Here is an 18,306-nt window from a genome sequence, read left to right as displayed (position 1 = left end):
TTCTTTTGCTTTAAACCCTCTAATTAGAATTGAAACCTAATTAATTATTAGTTATGGGTTTAAAGAGGCAAATTTATATTCAGATACGCAATAAGAACAGTATGCTTTTTGATTGTAATGCAGCCCCAAGAAACTTTCGATTCATGAAAGTGAAACAGAAACCAAAAGAAAGAATTCTGAATTCTTGTTTCCCTTTCCATAATTTTTCTTATCCATTATGGCTTATAAGTTGGTAGCTAATATTTGGAGCTCGGCTCTTGGGACAGTCGACTTCGGGGATAGAGGATTCCCATTCTCAGGAGATTCCAGAGATGTTCCATCTAGTGTAATAATGACACCATCACCACCATCACAATCGACTTCGCTATCCGGCTTCACAGTTCCCAGGTGCAGTTCCGGTGGTTTCTCCGGTGACAGAGTGGACTGATCTTCCAGTTAATTTCTTGAAATGTGCTTGGTGCGAAAGCTCATGGACCGACTCGCCGATTTTGTCGATGCATTTGATGATATCTGCAAGAACTGAAGCAGCAGCGACAGCCGGAATAATATCCAAAAGGTTAGAGGTCTCTGTCTCTCTCGAGGCAGCTTCTATTGCAGCTTTAAGCTCATCGGCTGCTGTTTTGGAGTTCTCCATATGAACATCGGCTGCAGATGGGTGTGTCATCGTTTTGATTGATGAGGCTAGTTCTTTTAGAGCCTTGCTGGACTCTAAGCTCATTTTCATGCATGGTTGTTGAATTTTTCTGTGGAAGTTTGTTGGTTCCTAGGAGAATAAAGTAAGGATGTGACTGAATAAAGTAGCTTTTAAGTAATCAATTTCTAACTCGTCGAGTCAAATAAAAGAAACATGAATACTAGTTCTCATTAAGTCACTTAAAAATTGCTTAAATTGAACTTAAGACATTGTTCATTGTTATTTAAGAGAAACTTTTATATATATATATATATATATATACCTGAATATCAGAATTTATGTAGGCGCAGAGAACTTCAAAATGGCAAGCACATTTGCGAGAAAGGGCCGCAATCTTCAAGTACTGCTTCCATGGATGATGGAATTTGAACCTTCCATGGCGAGGTTCCCACCATGCGAAGTTTGCCTGAAAGTTACAAATTTAATGAGATGATAATGAATTGATCTGAACAAACCCAAAAAGAAAATCAAAAGGAAAACAAAAGATAACGAAATGGGCAGCAAAAGTTGGAACTTTCAAGCAAATTAAAAAACAAGTCAAAATGTCGAAAGAGAAGTGGCTCCAAAAATAGGCGACTACTCACCAAGGAATCCTCAGTGGCTTTTGTGTTGAGAACATCTTTATAAACTTGAAGAAATGGCTTTTCTTCCCTGGCAGCAACAATACCGCTATCTTCAATTTCCCCATAATCTTTAAAGCATTCGTTTCCAAACCCTGGAAATGTATATAGATTCTTTTGTCATTTTAGCAATTAACCTTTCCCTTTTGGTGCTCATATATATGTAGAAGTGGTATAGCCGACAAAAACCAAAGCAAGTGGCTAAATTCTTTCCTTTTGTGTGTTGTGCAATGCAAACTGGAAGTTCAATTACCTTCTAGGAAGCTTCCAAGTTTCTCTAAGTTGGCAGTAACCCGATCGTGGAGCTCTTCGCCAGCCCAAACGGGGGCAAGGAATATGGATATGATTATGCATATTGCACCGCCGACCAGAATGTTAGACAATCGTTGGTAGGCAAGCAGTAAGATCTTGTCGTCCCGATAACCCGAAACGGCCACAAAAGTGACTGTCAGGATGAATATCAGGACTCCATAGTCATACCTTGCCTTGATATTTGGAAAGAATCTGGTAAATGTAGATGCCGCAGCTGCACAAATTTGATTGATCCATGAGTAAGGATCTCGAAGTAATGAATATTAGTAAATGACTTTGGAACCATTTATGTAACTGTGGAAGCTATTTATAGAGAGACTTGTATGAGTGATAAACTTATACAATAAAGATAGACATATAATATGAACGAGAGTTGGAACTCAAAATGATATCTTTAATTTCTGAGTGTATTTTATAAGGAATCGAAGAGCTATAATCAAGCGTTTTTGTGGGTACCTAGAAGGAAGACAAAGAGCCCAAGAATAATGGGATGTCCTTTGTGTCCAAGGAGGCAAGCTATTTGTTGGGCTCCAACGCCTAGAGCACCGGCAAGTAATGTTGCAAAGCCTCTGTTCATGCTCTTGTAGAGGGTGGCCCCTGGAAAGAGATAAAAAGAAGGATTCATCAATGACATTAAAAAGGAGGGACTCCAAACCATAAATATTAATTCCGTGTATGATTACTTACCAACTGTGAACTCAAAAACAACCACCACGGTGATGACAGCCCACATGCCTGATTGCGCGAAACTATCATACAATGGCCTCGAGTAGTAAAAGGAGGACACAAATGTGAGAGCCAATCCTACTTTGAGAGAGTGAATAATTGTCCTCGGGTCTTCTTGGGCTGTCTTCTTTGCCTCCTTGGCTATCTCTAACACCTTGCCCTTGATCAACCCACTCACCCGGTTGATGAACCCGGTTTTCTCTTGGGTTTTGGATTCAATCTCCATGGCCAAAGAGCAGGGAGAGAGAGGGAGGGAGAGAGAGAGAGAGGAGGGCCGGGGGGGGGGTGTTTTTGAAGAAAATGAATCTGGGGAGAGCTGGATCAGAAGCCGAAATTTATAAGAGGTAAAACCCGAAATTGTTATCATTTTTACAATTTTTTTTTTTAATGTTGTGCGACGACAGATGAATGACTTCATGTGATCCCGGTGGTGTGGTTACGTCACATGCCTCTCATCACAACACCTACGGAGGGAGGGAGCGAGAGGGGCGGACACAGAGGGTGGACAGGAGCCATCCCAACTTTTTTTTTTTTTTAATTATGCTCTATCAGTTGTGTTTCCGCCAAACTCATCCATGGTCATCATGAATGAGATAAATCAAGAATGTATTTGAGTGATTAAGATTTTTTTTTTTAAAATTGTGTCTATTGACAATTATCAAGAACCACTTCTAGAAGCAAGTAGATTTTTTACTTCCCCAAGAATCGATCCCACAATGACAGCCTCCAACATGATTTTACAATCCTTCATTTGACATCGCAACTTTTTTAAAAGTTAAATCTCATACACTAGAATTTTTTTTTTTTATTCCAACCCCCCTTTCATTTGACAGTCATGCGAATGGGAGAAGAGAGAGCACAGAAAAAGGCAATTAAGAGAAGGGGTGAGAGGTGTTTTTGTATTTCGATGGTCAAAATATTACATTTGATCATCATTTTGATCATGGTGTAGTATTTTTTAATAATCCAATGATACCAACCCCCAGGGGCATAGCTGAGTGGTAAAGTAGAGGGTTGTAAAGTCATGTTGGAGATTGTCATTGTGAGATCGATTCTTAGGCAAAACAAAAATTTGTATTTTTCTGGGAGTAGTCATTGGTAAGTGCCAGTCAAAGTTGTTAAAATCGTAAAATCGTAAAAGAGTCTTCAATATGTAAACTCGTAAAATCGAGTGCGATATAACTTTAAAATCGTAAAATTAATCGTAAGGGTTTTCGATACAAAAAATCATAAAATCATGCTCTTAAAATCGAGAGTTTAACAATCATGGTGCCAGTGGACACAACTTAAAAAAAAAAAATCTGATTATTTAGGCATATTTCTAATTTATCTCTCTTATGATAATTTTAGGACAAGTTGGATGAAACGCGAGTGATAACACGTAATTTAAAAGAATATAACAAGATAAAACACTCCAGAGCCAAAGGATAGTACAAAAGAAGGTGGGAAAGCAGACTGAAGGTCGGCTAACGTTCAACTATCGTTTTTAATACATCGGGTACTGGCCGGGACGTCTCTTTCCAAATAATCCAAATCACATGCGTTTCTAATCCAATATGAGTTGCAAGTACAAGAAATTTAATACAAAATTCACACAAAACATCACTTGCTATCAAATCGGTAGGGTAAATCTAAATCATATTAAAGATGACTAAATTTTAGTGTATTTTTTATTTTAATTATTAAATTTTAATTTTTTTTAATGTGATTACAGAAGTTTAAAAATTTTTATAATGTGGTCATATATAAAATTTTTCTGCCACTTTATTGATAGAATGGGTGATATGACGTTAATGTGACAAATAATAAAAATATTATGTAATAATAATTTAATATAATATTATTATATATTGACACGTGGTACGTTTTGATTGATTGTTATTGCACAATAATTTTTATTATGTGCACATCAGTCGAAAAATTTTATATGTGATTACATTGTAAAATTTTTTAAAATTCTGTGATCACATCAAAAAAAATTAAAATTTAGTGATTAAAATAAAAAATATACCAAAATTTAGTAATCTTCGATGTGATTTAACCCAAAACGGTAGCTATGACTAACACACAATATTATTTAATCTGATCACATACACGGAAGAGTACTCTTGGCAATTTTGCTATAAAAGGAATTTTTCTGGGTTGGAAGGCAACCCTCATTTATAAACCTTAAATTTGTCTTTATATTATATCTCAAACATTGGTCTTGTCCTCGTCTGGATATCATGGGCTGCAATTGAATCAATATCCAGACTTGTGGGTGCTCAAAAGGATTATCCATAGTCTGCATACTTTACATTGGTAGCTAGATGTGGGGTCTTGACTAATTAGTAGGGCATTCCCAGCAAATAAGCGATAATTGTTTAATGTAGATTTGGAATAAATTTTTAAATAAAAATATATTAAAGGATTTGTGACATATATCAATATGATAAGGTGATATTATAGGTATTATAGTAATATTGAATACTTTTCTCATATCTCGTCTCATAAATATAATAATTTTTTCTCACGTATTATGTTTAGTCAAAAATTAAGTTGATTAAGAAACAAAAGTGCTATTGGAACACTAGTTATGACACATTTAATGACTCAAAAATTAATATGTTTTACATTGATATAATATAAAATTATTACAAAATTATAATTAAGAGTCTAAATAAGACTATAATTGAATCGACTTAAATTGAGCGGAGCCTAAGCTCGAGCTCGAGCTCAGCTTGTCAAAAGATTAACGAATCAAGCCCAAATCTGAGCTCGACACAAACTCAAGCTTAAGTTCGCCAGCAAGCTCGGGATCGCCATAACCTATTATTTTGCTTAAACTTAATTTGTTATTTTATTTTATTATATATATGTTATATTATGTTAAATGATTAAATTAATATATATAATTTTAAACTTATTCAATTTAATTATATTATAATAATAATTTAAAATTTAAAAACTTTATGTTAAATAATATATTTATAAAATTAATTATAAAATAAATATATTAATATATTTATATACCAAGTTGTTCATGAGTTATTTGCGAACTTATAATCGAGTATGTTTACGAGTCTTTAGTTGAATATATTAGCATTCATAAGTCTCTAATCGAATATATTCGTGACCTTTAACGAGATTAATCTCAGATTATTTATAAATCGAGTTTTAAAATTAAGTTTAAACTTAATTCGTTTATCTTAATACATGAATTTTATCTAGTTTTTATCAAGCCAAATATCGAATTGTTCGCGAATGACTATGTTCATTTACGATTGCATACATAAATATTATTTTTATAAAAAATAATGTGGCGGTTGGTTATTTCCCGTAGCTATGAGCAACCGACTTTAGTATGAAAAGTTGTAAGGAACAATTGTAAAAAAAAAAAAAAAAAATTGTTTTAATATTATCACTATTATCTTATTTTTAAAATTATATTTTTTATATTTAAATTCGCCTCCACTGAACCAAAATCCTAGCTTCGCCCCTGGCCTTGGCCATACTTCCTTGCCTTGGCCATCACACATGCACTGATACGCACATATATATATATAATTATATATATTATATTATGATGATAAAAAATTACATATTTAAACTCCAATTTCATCTATATTTCATTAGGGCAATTCTCTAATTACAATTACATGCTTAAATATCAAATTAATTTACATTACGATACTAAAAATCCAAAATTAATAACTCATGGTTTACTTGATAAGGACAATTTCATCTCTGCGCCTTCATCGGACTTTTATTTCGTCTCGAAACTACTTCAAGGTTGATTTTTATGTAAAATTGGAGTCCCCCTCAGGATTCTGTTGGTTTCTCGAAAGTTTCCTATAATAATTCAATTTTTCAACCCAAATTATAGTTGTATTTTAGCTATACCGAAAATCGTTTTTAATTTGATTTCTTTCGATGTCATAATTCATGACTCGAAACGCTGGTCAGTACCATATCTTTTTTCTAAGATATCTAAGCTCCAAGACACTCCTTATAGCTGATTTGGTATTTCATAAGTATGAGAAATTATATTATAATCCTAATTTATCTGAAAATTTCACTTACGACCCAAGTTAAATTACACTTCAATCCTTTAGAAAATATGAGATATTATACATATTCTGGTAAGAACGTGTATGCCTGGTACCTGTGAATTGAGGGTATGCTAATTGGTTGTATTTCCAACCTTCCAGAGGACTCAGCATGCAGCTTGGACATATGCATATTTGCTCATAATTCTTTACTTGACTGTGGTTTCAAAATTAGAATTAGGCATGGTAAAAGTAATAACGTTCTGTCGTCCTCCTTTTTGGATTTCTAGTTCACTCTGCATTTGGTGACTAGCAAGAAAATTGTTTGCTTAACCATTTTGGTCTATGTTGACACTTGACAGGATGGCAACGCATGAGGAATCACCAAGTAGGCACAGAGTAAACGATGATGTTCATGAGGAAGCTATTCCTGCCTAGCTATCTGCTTGATCGAGAAACAACAACACAAGCAAAGGTGTATTCTTTAGTTGATTGGATTTTTTTTTTTCTTAGGGATGATGTCTATAAATGAAAATAATCCTTAAGCTGTTTTATGTGTATTGAGATTTTGAATGTTAAATCATGCAACGTATAGGTTCTTTTCTTAACAACACAATAAAGCAGAAGCGGAAAGAAAAGGCTGGCCAGGAAATGGGAGGTTCCTTTGCCCAAGGTAAGCTCACATTCAAGTTCTTGTTTTTCCAGTGTTCAGTTCCTACAAATTTATCATTGCATTTTCTTGATATTTTTTCTTCTTTTCATCCAAAGTCTCATCTTTCTGCTGCATGCTGCTAGTTTTGGCAACTGTTTAATTAGTGTATTTTTCTTATCAGGTCAGGCCTGTAGGTGAAGATGAGATGTTCAAAGTTTTGAAATCTGGTAAAAGAAAAAGTAAGTTTTACCAGGTTCTAGTATTAGGCCGGGGTGGGCATGGTGCAATTTAGACGGTTTAGGAGACATTTAATTCACCAAACTCTACATGCGGTTTGGCATTAAATCAGATCACACGGTCTGTTTGGTGCGTGAAAACCGCACCAGACCGCAATGCATTTTGTGGTGTGGTCTGGTGCAATTTTCATGATTTGGTACAGTAGAATGCGGTACAGTTTGGTGGGATTTTTGCGATTTGGTGTTTCTTCTACTGCTTCATCTATTATCTTGTAAATTTTTATATTTGATTAGAATGTTGAGTTGGATCTAACACTTAAACAAATACTAACTATGGAGCAAAATCTAAAACTATATCTATAAATAAAAACAAATTTTAGACATACAATGAAAGGAAAGATAACCAAGCAGTGATTATCTTATCTAGGAAGATTGCAATTTAGTCCCCATCACAGGCTGCAAGTTTGCTGTTCTTGTTTTCATTTTTCATCACAAGCTGCATTACGTTTAACATTTTAGTGTTATACCCTTTTAGGTTTTTATATATTTTATATTTTGTAAATTTTTTATTAATAGACTATTTGATCGATTCGGTTTAGTTTTAACCACACCGAAAAATTCGCAAACCACAAACCGCACAACTTGAAGATTTCTCAAATCATGTTGAACCGCTTCCTAAAAAAATCGCATGGTGCGATTCGGTGCGACCAATTCCCACGGTCTATTGATTTTTTTGCCCACCACTATGCTGCACTTCCATTTCTTTGGGTACATCAGACATGAGTCTGTTCAATCATTTATCAGATATGAGCCCATCTAATCAAACATCCTTTTCTCAAAGATTTTAGAACATAAACAACCTCTCTTTTTCCACCATCTCTAGTATTTAACATTAGCATTCATCTCGCAGCCAAGCAGTGGTATAGGATTGTTACGAAAGCCACATTCATGGGACCGGGATTCACTCGAAAACCTCTAAAATACGAGCGGTTCATTCGTCCTATAGGGCTGCGCTTCATCAAAGCCCATGTCACACATCCTAAGCTGAAATGCACATTCAACCTTGAGATCATCAGGGTGAAGAAAAATCCAAATGGTTCGATGTACACATCTCTGGGTGTCATCACAAAGGGAACGATTATTGAGATAAAGCTTCTCGCCTTTGTCCTACATATTGAATATTTTCAGATTCAATTGCTCATGTATCTTAGTTCTTAAATTCTCAGGTAAATGTCAATGAACTGGGCGTCGTCACGCCGGTGGGGAAAGTAGTTTGGGGTAAGATTGTTCTTGACCCAACAATAGTCTCATTGCTGGGAATGGTGTCCCTCATTTAGGGCTATTCTGATTCATTTTTGTGGATGTGGATGTGCAGGGAATTACGCCCAAGTGACTAACGACCCTGAGAATGATGGTTGTATAAATGCAGTGCTCCTTATCTAAGATCCCCGTTGGTAGAAATTTGGAGTTTTTGTTGTAGTAGATCATTGTATAAAGTGAAGCTATAACTTAGTGATATCAAATCAGTTAGTTTTGTTTGTTACTATGGGAAAATGGGCTCGATTAGTTATTTATATAGAGTTGGTTGGGCTCAGCTTAACATTTGGGGACCCATTACTTGACTTGGCTTGTGTAAGAATTTGGGTTTGGGTTTGAGTATTCATATGTTGTTTAAGTGATTATTTTGATAAGTATTTTAGAATTGGTATTTGACAATTCAATTGTTAATTTTGGACGATCAAATCCGACACAATTCTTATGACGATTGTTTTATCTGACAGTTTTTCAAAAGATGATACTGATGAAAATCTCCCATTACAATTATATATATTTTTTTATTGTTAGAAGAATTGTATTTTTTGTATTTGTACATTTTAATTAGTTATTTGAATCTTCTAAAGTGATATTTAGTTAGCACTTGAGGAATGCCCTAACTTAATGTTGTAGACACTTTTTGGTTGTGTTTGATGAAATTTTTAATTACAGAAAAAAAATAAGTTGTGATTTTATAAAAAATTAAATTATAAATAATTTAATTTTAAATTTGAATTTTTATATTTAATTAATAAATTTAATATTTAAAAATTATATAGACAAGGTCACAAATTCATGATAACAATTACAAATATTAAATAATTTGTATATAAACATAATGTTAAAAGTTTTATCTCATAAAAAAGTCATAATAATCTTAAAAAGATTTTAAATGTGTAAGTAAATATATACCCATATATAACGGTTGGTGTTTGATTTCTAAATTTTAATATAAAGTAATTTTTATAAATTCTAAATATTTATAAAATTTAATATTACTTTTAAAAGTGAATTGGAAATTATTAAAAATTCTAATTTTTAATTTTTTGTAACTTTTAATCGGGCCTTAGTTTGGTTAATGGGTTTTAGTTTAACAAGAAAGAAGTTATTGTTATTTTTAAAATTTTAAAAGACTGTTCTACCCTCAAAGAAATTCAAAAACTCCATCGTCCCCTTCCCTTCTCCATTCTCCTCTCCTGCTCTCCAGTTTAATAAAGAGTTATTGTTATGAAAATTTTTATTTGCAACTAGTTTTTTTGTTTTTTTGCGGTTAGTAAAAATTTATTTATTTTTTTTTTACACTTTACAATCACGTTAATAACTTTTTGTAATCAATATTTTTTAAAAATACTCTCTTCTATTTCAATTGCACACAATCACAATCATCCCCACAAAATCATCTCTAAAACACATAATCAAATCTCAATAACTCGAATCCACAAATACGAGCTTCATAAGAGAATGCAAAATCAAGGACACATATATACATATACAAACACACAAGGGCGGATCTATGTGAACAAAAATTAAATTTATAGAGTAAATTTTTTTATTATTTAGTATTAGCCCAACTCAAACTCAGTGCAGTCTACCCTAATTTTTCCTAGCCCAGCCCATTTCCTTGCATGCCCTTTTCTTCTCTTTCCTCTCTCGACCTTGCTCTTGCTCACGGTTGACCCTCGCTGCCTCACTCTCTGTCTCTTATTCTCTTGCTTGTTCGCTTATGCTTGCCCTCGCTCTCTGCCTCTCTCTTGTTCTCGCTCGCCTTCACTAGCTTTCTCTTACACTCACTTGGGCTCCCTCTTGCTCTCACTCATCCTCATTGCCTCTCTCCCTCGCTCTCTGTCTCTCTTGCTCTTCAGCTCTCGCTGCCTTTCTCTTGTTCTCGTTCTCGCTCGCTCTCTGCCTGATTGTCTCTCTCTTGCTTTCGCTGGCCCTCGCCCCCACTCTCGCTCGGCCAGTCGACTTCTCCCTCTTGCTCACTGCCCTGCCTCTGATTCAGGTCTTCGTTTTACCCCCCCCCCCCCAAACTTCCAAATTTGCTTCATTCGAGCCCAACTGCCTAGGTCTGTTTTCTATTCTTTCAGTTCTTTGATTTTCTCGATTGACAGCTAAATCTAGATAGTTTTTTTATTTTTCGCCCAAATTTTTTTCCTTGTTTATGCTTGATTTGTTGTTGAAATCATTGCCTTTTTTCAAGTTTTAAGTAAGTGATTTTCTGCTAACTTTGTGTCTACTTGCCTATTTGACTACTACATTTAGTTATGAACTTAGAAATTGGCGTGGCTGGAAACCTAGAATTTCTTATTGAAAGGCTAAAATTTGTTATTGTGAATCTATTATTGAATATTTGAATCGACCATACTTTTGCCTTCTCTTGTTTAAACTTTAGAAATACAATTGTTGTATTAGACTTGCATTTGCCTCAAATTTTGAATTAAATATTTTAATTGTTGGATTATTAAATTGTGCTATTTTTTGTTTGTGTATCTTAGAATTTAGGATGAAACAACAACCTTCTATGAAGAAACAAAAAATATTGTTGTCTTTTTTTAGAAAGAGAAATCATCACATTAGTGAAAATACTTTAATTCATAGTGAGCAAAATCAATTTAACATAAGTTTAATGAATTTTTTGTTTCAAAACCTTGTTGAGCACAACTTTAATGAAAATTTATTGTACTGACTTTTTGTTTACATAAAAATTTTATTACATTAATTTTTTAAATTTTAGCCCCCCTAACCTAAATTCCTGGATCCACCCCTGCAAACATATATATATATATACATATATAACGCATACGCAGATACACATATATATATATACACACACAGACATACTTGCCAACGGGTATGGCCGCCGTCTTTGTCTTTGCCCTATCATGTTCGATGGGTCACATCGTCTCCTGTGTAAATAGGTGGCCACGTATGGCAGTTGGTAAGCCATTCTTTGAGAGAGAAAGTAGGTGCATTGAAGAGGGTAAAAATGAAGTTTTAAATAAGGGTATTTTAGGTATATTAAAATATAGCTATGAAGAACAAAATGAGTGGTTGTAAATATAATTTTGAGAAATTCTATTCGCAGCCATAAAATTGCTCTCCATAGCCATTCCCTGCCAAAATTCACTAATATTTTCTAAACTTCCTATTTTACCCTCAACAACCCAGAGCCACCCCATCTCTCTCTCTCACACCTATCTCCCTCTCTCTCCCTGAATATACACACATATATACACGAATATCTTATGTATTTGATCTTGAATGACATAGATATCATTAATAATAAATAAATATTTACATGAATAAACAGAAAAGTTTTTTGCATTGATTAGAATTTGATGTTTTGACACTGTGACTAATTATTACATACAATCACAGTAGAGAATTGGACTAAGATGGAGTTGGGACACTCTCCAATTCTTAAGTCAACAAAGAAAAAAAACAAGATAATAATGGGAAATTGGGGGAGAGGGGTGAGGGAGAGAAATCAAGCAAGCCTATGTAAGAAAAGAATGAGTTAGTAAGCTATCGGGTGTTAGTTATATTCCAGTGATCATTGCCCAGCTGATGTCGAACCACTCCAGAATTAGAGATCTATGTATCTCTTCTCTAGTTTGCAGCAAAGTGCACCCTAGGTCATCTCTCACAAGGAGCCTCACATTCTTCTACCAACAAGGAGAACCAATATAAACAACAGTTTGTTTAGGAGGGGGTTTCGACAAAAAACTAATTAACAAAACAGAAAGACAAGGATGGATGAAAAATCAGTAAAAAAAAATGCAACCGGCTGTGTATTTGTCCCCTCTATGAAATCTTCCTCGTCCAATCTATAAATCTTAGCTTGTTAGATGTTTTAATCTCTGGATATCAAACTTAAAGCATCCCCAACAACCGTCCAAGGATTAGAATGATTGGAATAACAAAATGAATACAAAAACCTCTTATAAACAAAATGCAACCATTCACTCTCTATTCAACCTATTCGGACCTATGCAAGAACAACCGTTCAAGCACATAATATTCATTTCCGAGATGTTATACCAACTGGCTATAACATTCTATTCTCTTAAGCATTTAACAGAAAATGAAACCATGCAAATTCACACAAACCTGCCATGAACTCCATGCATTCACAAATCTGCTCAAATTAAACCAAATGGAAATGAATAAGAAACAAACAACAAATCAGGTTTCTGTAGCTCATCCGGGACTCAGATTCCACATGGATTCGAGATACACAACCGGTTACAAATGCTCTAGCCTATCATTACAGCAAGGAAGACAAAATGGAACAAAATAAAGAAAACAGAAAAAATGCTACAACAACAAAAACGGCCAGAGAATCCTCTCTCTTTTCTCTTCCCTCCCTAAAATATATATCTGGAAAATAAGTGCTAAGAGGCCTTAAATACATGGCTAAGAAAGGAAAAGCTAGAAAGGCTAGGGTTGGGCTTAGCCCAACAGAAAAGAAAAGAAACAAAAGGGGCGTAAGTGAGCCCAAATCTGTTTCTTTAAAGTGAGCCCAAGCTCCTTTAGATGAGTCCCACAATTGCCCAAGGCCGGCCTACCCTCATGAAGTCCGAGATGAGCCTTTTCAAGTCTTTTCTAGCTGCTTCTTTAGTTCATCCAATATTCCCTAAAGTTAAGCAAGCTTGGATCTATAGAAGTAAGATAGAAAATAGTGTAAGGATGATTTGAAGTATAATAAAATAGAAACAATGAAAGATCAGCAAAAATTACTTCAAAATGGCGTAATAAGATTGAGGTGAAATGCCAAAATATAGCATAAATATGCATGCTATCAATCATCTAGCCTTAATTAATAAGAGTTTTGATTCCAAGATTCCTCGACATAATCATTACCTATACATAGTGTGATATGTGCATGGGCTCAAACCTTCTCGTATGCAGATGAGTTCTTAATTTACAGTGTAACTATTCCTTATCTATTTGAGTTGGGTGTCTTGTAAGAGTGCGATTTTGGTCACCCCCTTTAACGGGGTAAACATAACCCTCAGTGTTTTGATGGTTAAAAATAACGGAGGGGCAGTCAAATATTACCCCCATGCAGCCCTTCCATTATTTTTAACCCTTAAAGTACTGAGGGTTATGTTCACCCCCGTTAAAGAGGGTGAACAAAATCGCACTCGTCTTGTAAGGGCGACTCTTACCCTTTAGGCCCTGCCCTACACTTGCCCAGGTAGGCAGAGCCATCTGGAGGATCTACGTTTTAAAGACATGTGCCACTTTATCCAAGAGACGATAGCACAAGTATAAGAGTCGCTCTACACGGCTCGACAGGCCTACAAAGCAGCTTACAGAGAGAGAGCAAAATGACGATTTTGCCCCCGCTCGCTTTGCAAATTTACAAAGTGGGACATTGCCCCCCTCGCTCTGTGCCTTCCCTGTCTGCCATGGCCACCGCTCACTTCTTTGCTGCTTCTCACTGCAATCGCCCGGCCTCGCCGCCTTACCTCGCCGACAGTCGCCTGACTGTCAACGAGGCGAGGTGACGAAGGCAAGGCCGGGCGACTACAATGAGGCGCGGCGGAGAGGCGAACGAAAGGCATGGCAGGCAAGGGAGACGCAGAGCAAGGGAGAATCCATGGGAGGGGGAGGGGGAGAGCAGGACGTGGGGGCAAAATAATCTTTTTGCCTCCTTTCGATAAGCCTGTCGAGCTCTTTAGCATTTTCTCAAATATAATTAAGTGGCAGGCTCCATAGCCACGGCTCATAATTTATTACAAATAAATTTAAGAGTATCATAAGCTCTCATTCCTGTGCCCAAATGATGATTAGGAAAAAAAAATAGTACTCTTACAAACTATTTTTGCTGAAAATTTGTATGCAACCTAAGGGTACCCTCAAATAAATTTTAAAATTTTAAAAGACTGTTCTACCCTCAAATAAATTCAAAAACTCCATCGTCTCCCTCCCTTCTCCATTCTCCTCTCTCGCAGCATCTCCTGTCCATCATCTCCGGCCGCTGCGTTCATCTCCGGCGTCCCTCGTCCGTCACCGCTGTTTCATCTTCCTCGGTCCGTTCGCCCTTTCATCTCCGACCTCGCAGCGTACCTGATCCGGCTTCACTTCTCCGGCGTCACAGCGTTCCCGCTCCGGCGTCGCTGCTGCGACCATTGATCAGCAATTCAGATCTGATAGGTAAGTATTTTTGCTGTATTTTGTTGCTGTTAACAGATTTTTTCTGTGATTTTTTGTTGTTGGATTTGTTGCTGTGTTTGCTGTTTAGGGTTGCTGTGAACAGACATTTTAACGGCTGTGGTTTGTTTATGTGAACAGAATTTTGATGTGTTTTTTATTGTTGGATTTTTGCTGCGTTTTGTGTTGATGTGATTTTTGCTGTTCACAGATTTTGGCTGTGATTTTTGTGTTGGATTGGTGTATTCATGGTTCTTTAGTTGTTGGGTATGTTGATTGTTGCTGTGAACAGAATTTAAGGAAAATTCCTGTCGGGTCTAGTTTCATATATGCCTTGTGTTTTTCCAGGCTCTTGATCCTTCAAGTTGGGTACAGTTGTTGAGCAAAATGTGCTTAGTTATGTTTAGCTTCATAGGAGGGATTGAATTACAAATTTTAAATGTTGAATTACTTTTATAAAAAACTTAAGGAGTCCAATGAAATGCTTATATTGAAATCCCCAAGTCCAAGCCTTATTATCTCTTGAATTGAAATTCAGTACTTATATTGAAAGTAAAATGTGCAGCAGAAAATTTAAATGAAATGCTATTCCCAATTTTGTGAAATGTTATTCAGTTCTTATAGTAGCCAATGTCATATTTTTGTGAAATGCTGTCAACAACCCCTTTGTGCCATTCCTGTTTTAAGTTAGATCCTTTTAACAGTTATATACGTATGTTACGATTTATGAAACCAAATATTTTCTTTTTCTGTAACTGAAACCAAATATTGTGTAATGTCCATGTTTGGGTCTTGTTATATATGTTTGGACCGCCTTTACATTATGATATCCATAATACATATACTATGCAAAAGTACAACAATTATGATATCCATAATACATTATGACATCATTTGATATTTGTTTATGATCTCAGTTTGTTTCATATCATTTGCCTTGTTGAATGTAACATAGATGGATATGCAACAAGACAATACTAGTAAGGCCTGCAAGTTCAATAATGAAAAAGGAAAGAGAAAGGGGCGAATGATGTTCCTAATAAGGGTCTGACCTCTGCTAGTTAGGATGACTTAATGCACTTTAGGTTTATAGAGTTGATATAAAAGGAAATTGAGAAAGGAAATAGGCCAAGGTCTTTCATAAATAAAGACGGTTGGAAATGTTTGGTTTAAACTTTTAATGACAGGACAGGGAGATGTTATGATAACAAACCGTTGAAAAATCACTAGGATTCCATGAAGAAGGAATGGACCTTTTTTAGGCAAATGATGCGAGGAGAGTCTGGTCTAGGTTGGGATGAAACAAAGAAGACCATTGCGACAAATGATGATTGGTGGGAAAAGAAAATCAAGGTAATTCCTAACTTTCTCTTTCTGCGTTCTTTGTTATCTGTCACTGTCACTATTGATATATTAATTGACAAATATGCAATATTATGTTTCACAGGAGAATTCAGATTACAAGAAATTTAGGAACAAAGACTTGTCCGTCATTTGGTTCTGCTATGATGCATTATTCTCAGATATTGCAGCCACGGTGAAAGGGCACGAGCATCCCATCAATGTGAGGTGCCAACCCAACTATCAAGTACTGAAAAGGATGATGGTGAGAATATAAACACTCAGGGACGTTGGTGTTGATGTCTCATCTGGATGGCAAGGGACTCCAACTATAGATAATGCATTATTTTCAGAACCAAGCTGGCAGCAGGGGACATCAGTGGGTCGTCCTAAAGGACAAGAAGAAAGACATAACAACGCCAGGCTAGTTTACTAATTTACAACTCTACGTATAAACACAGTAGGCCTCCCTAAAAGTAATTATACAAAGCCAATCAGAAAGATACTCATCCAGTTCCAAGTGAATAGAACAGAAATTAAGTAAATGAGCAGATATAACACCTAAGTTACAAACCCTAAGTAACAGATTATGCAAAAATTAAGTAAATCAAAGGCAGGATTAGTCTTCAATCATCAAGAGATAGAACCTATGTAAATGAGGTATGAATCGAGAGAAAATGGGAAATGAGCAGAAAAGGGGAAAGAGCCTGAACCTAAAATAGAGTTTTGTTGTGGTTTGTAATGCAGATGTTGGCAGCTGAGTGGGACAGAGTGATAATGGGTTCTGTTACCTGGGAATGAAGAAAAAGAAAAAGAGAAGGTGTTGGTACAGTGAGAGAAGAAGAAAAACAGAGAAGAGTATGTATCAAGTCTTTGAGATGTCAACAGATGGAGATGTCAATCTGCGACCATCCTTCTCTTGGTGGCAGCGACCATCGTCCTTGTCATCATCGCGTTCACTAATCAGGACATGAGTGAGAGAAAGGGTTAATTTTCAGATGTCAAAAGAGTGCAGGAGAGGAATTTTTTTGGGTTTTAATAGGCTTGGGAGTTCTTGACCTAAGCTATTTCCGCTGGTTTTATTATTAAAAGGAAACAAACAATCACTGGAAAAGTAATTAACTACAGCCAGAAAAATAACGGGTCAAATCCATTGTCACCCTCTTTAATGACGGTTTTGAATTTATTGCTGCTAAAAATATTTTAGCAGCAATAAATTCAAAACCGTCATTAAAGAGGGTGACAACTGAATTTAGCATTTGCCATGTGTCGCAGCTGGGCCTATTATTCTGTCTTTCTTCAGGAGTGAAGCAGCCTGCGCTGGTGTGTAGGTCCCTTTCACCCCATCTCACGAGTGCCTGGAAAGTCCCCCCTCCCTCTAGGTTGGTGGGTGATCACCCCTTATTTGTTTTTACTTTTTCTACCGCATGTATCCTATGAGTGATGGGATTTAATCACTCCCTCCAGGTGGTTGGTGATCACCCTGGTTTTAGTTTTGTTAGGCATCAGTAGATTATAGACATGGAGGAGGATGGGATTAGGATTTGAAATGCTAAGGTGCTTCAGGTGTTGATTGTCTTTGATTGATGTGCATTTTACTAAACAGAGACTGTACTGGTCTCATCTTAGAAATTACCTTCCCTTTTCAGCTGCAACGAAGGTGGGATCCATAAGGCTAGGAGTCTGAGCAAGACTCAGCTGATTGTATAATGTGGTTTGTTAAAACCTGAGCTAATCTCAACTTCAAGCCATGCCAATAACAATTACAATTTGGTAAATTTGGGATTGATCTGATTGGTTTTTAGATGGCTCCTATATGTCAATGGAAGAAAGAAAAAAAAAATCATGGTAAATGCTATGTGTTAGGTATTAATCTTACAAAATCTAGTTCAGGTTGGTTGTATTGCTTGTCAGTAGCTGTTCCAAGCCTGGCCCTACATCACCTCTGATTGAGATTTTAACCAAGCTTATTTACAAAATCCATCAAGGAGAAAAAGGGATATCTCATTTTGGAGGATCAGCCTACTTAAATTAGTGCCTTGCTCTAGTTTTTTATGCAGCTCATTCATTATGTACAGTCAATTCAATTTCAAGGTTTGCTCTGTAGGACCGACTCCATTAAACTAACGAATACAACCTGAACTTTGTTTAAATACATGGCATCATTTTGGCCAAACGAAAAGGGATATAGAGATTTTCAGACTATTCATAGAGCAGTTGATTT

At 35.8% G+C, this 18,306-nt stretch overlaps 1 protein-coding gene and 2 pseudogenes across 6 annotated transcripts in view; 2 read left to right on the top strand and 1 right to left on the bottom strand.

Moving 5' to 3' along the window:
• Positions 1–222: 222 nt before the first annotated feature.
• Positions 223–2,578, bottom strand: LOC127806343 (aluminum-activated malate transporter 8-like; annotated as a pseudogene).
• A 74-nt stretch (positions 2,579–2,652) lies between these two features.
• On the top strand, positions 2,653–8,711 carry LOC127806342 (uncharacterized; annotated as a pseudogene).
• A 5,793-nt stretch (positions 8,712–14,504) lies between these two features.
• The window catches only part of LOC127806002 (phosphatidylinositol N-acetylglucosaminyltransferase subunit A-like), a 90,912-nt gene continuing 87,110 nt past the window's right edge, over positions 14,505–18,306 (top strand). For 3 of the 6 annotated variants that reach the window (XR_008024314.1, XM_052342921.1, XM_052342920.1), the window contains exon 1: positions 14,509–14,744. The gene's annotated coding sequence lies outside the window, so the exon portion shown is untranslated. Of the gene's footprint in view, positions 14,745–18,306 lie in introns of all 6 variants that reach the window. The other 3 variants (XM_052342922.1, XM_052342923.1, XR_008024315.1) reach the window with 3 other exon arrangements.

This window comes from Diospyros lotus, chromosome 7 (assembly GCF_014633365.1).
Source record: "Diospyros lotus cultivar Yz01 chromosome 7, ASM1463336v1, whole genome shotgun sequence".
NCBI lineage: Eukaryota > Viridiplantae > Streptophyta > Magnoliopsida > Ericales > Ebenaceae > Diospyros > Diospyros lotus.
This window is presented reverse-complemented; position numbering and strand designations above follow the sequence as displayed.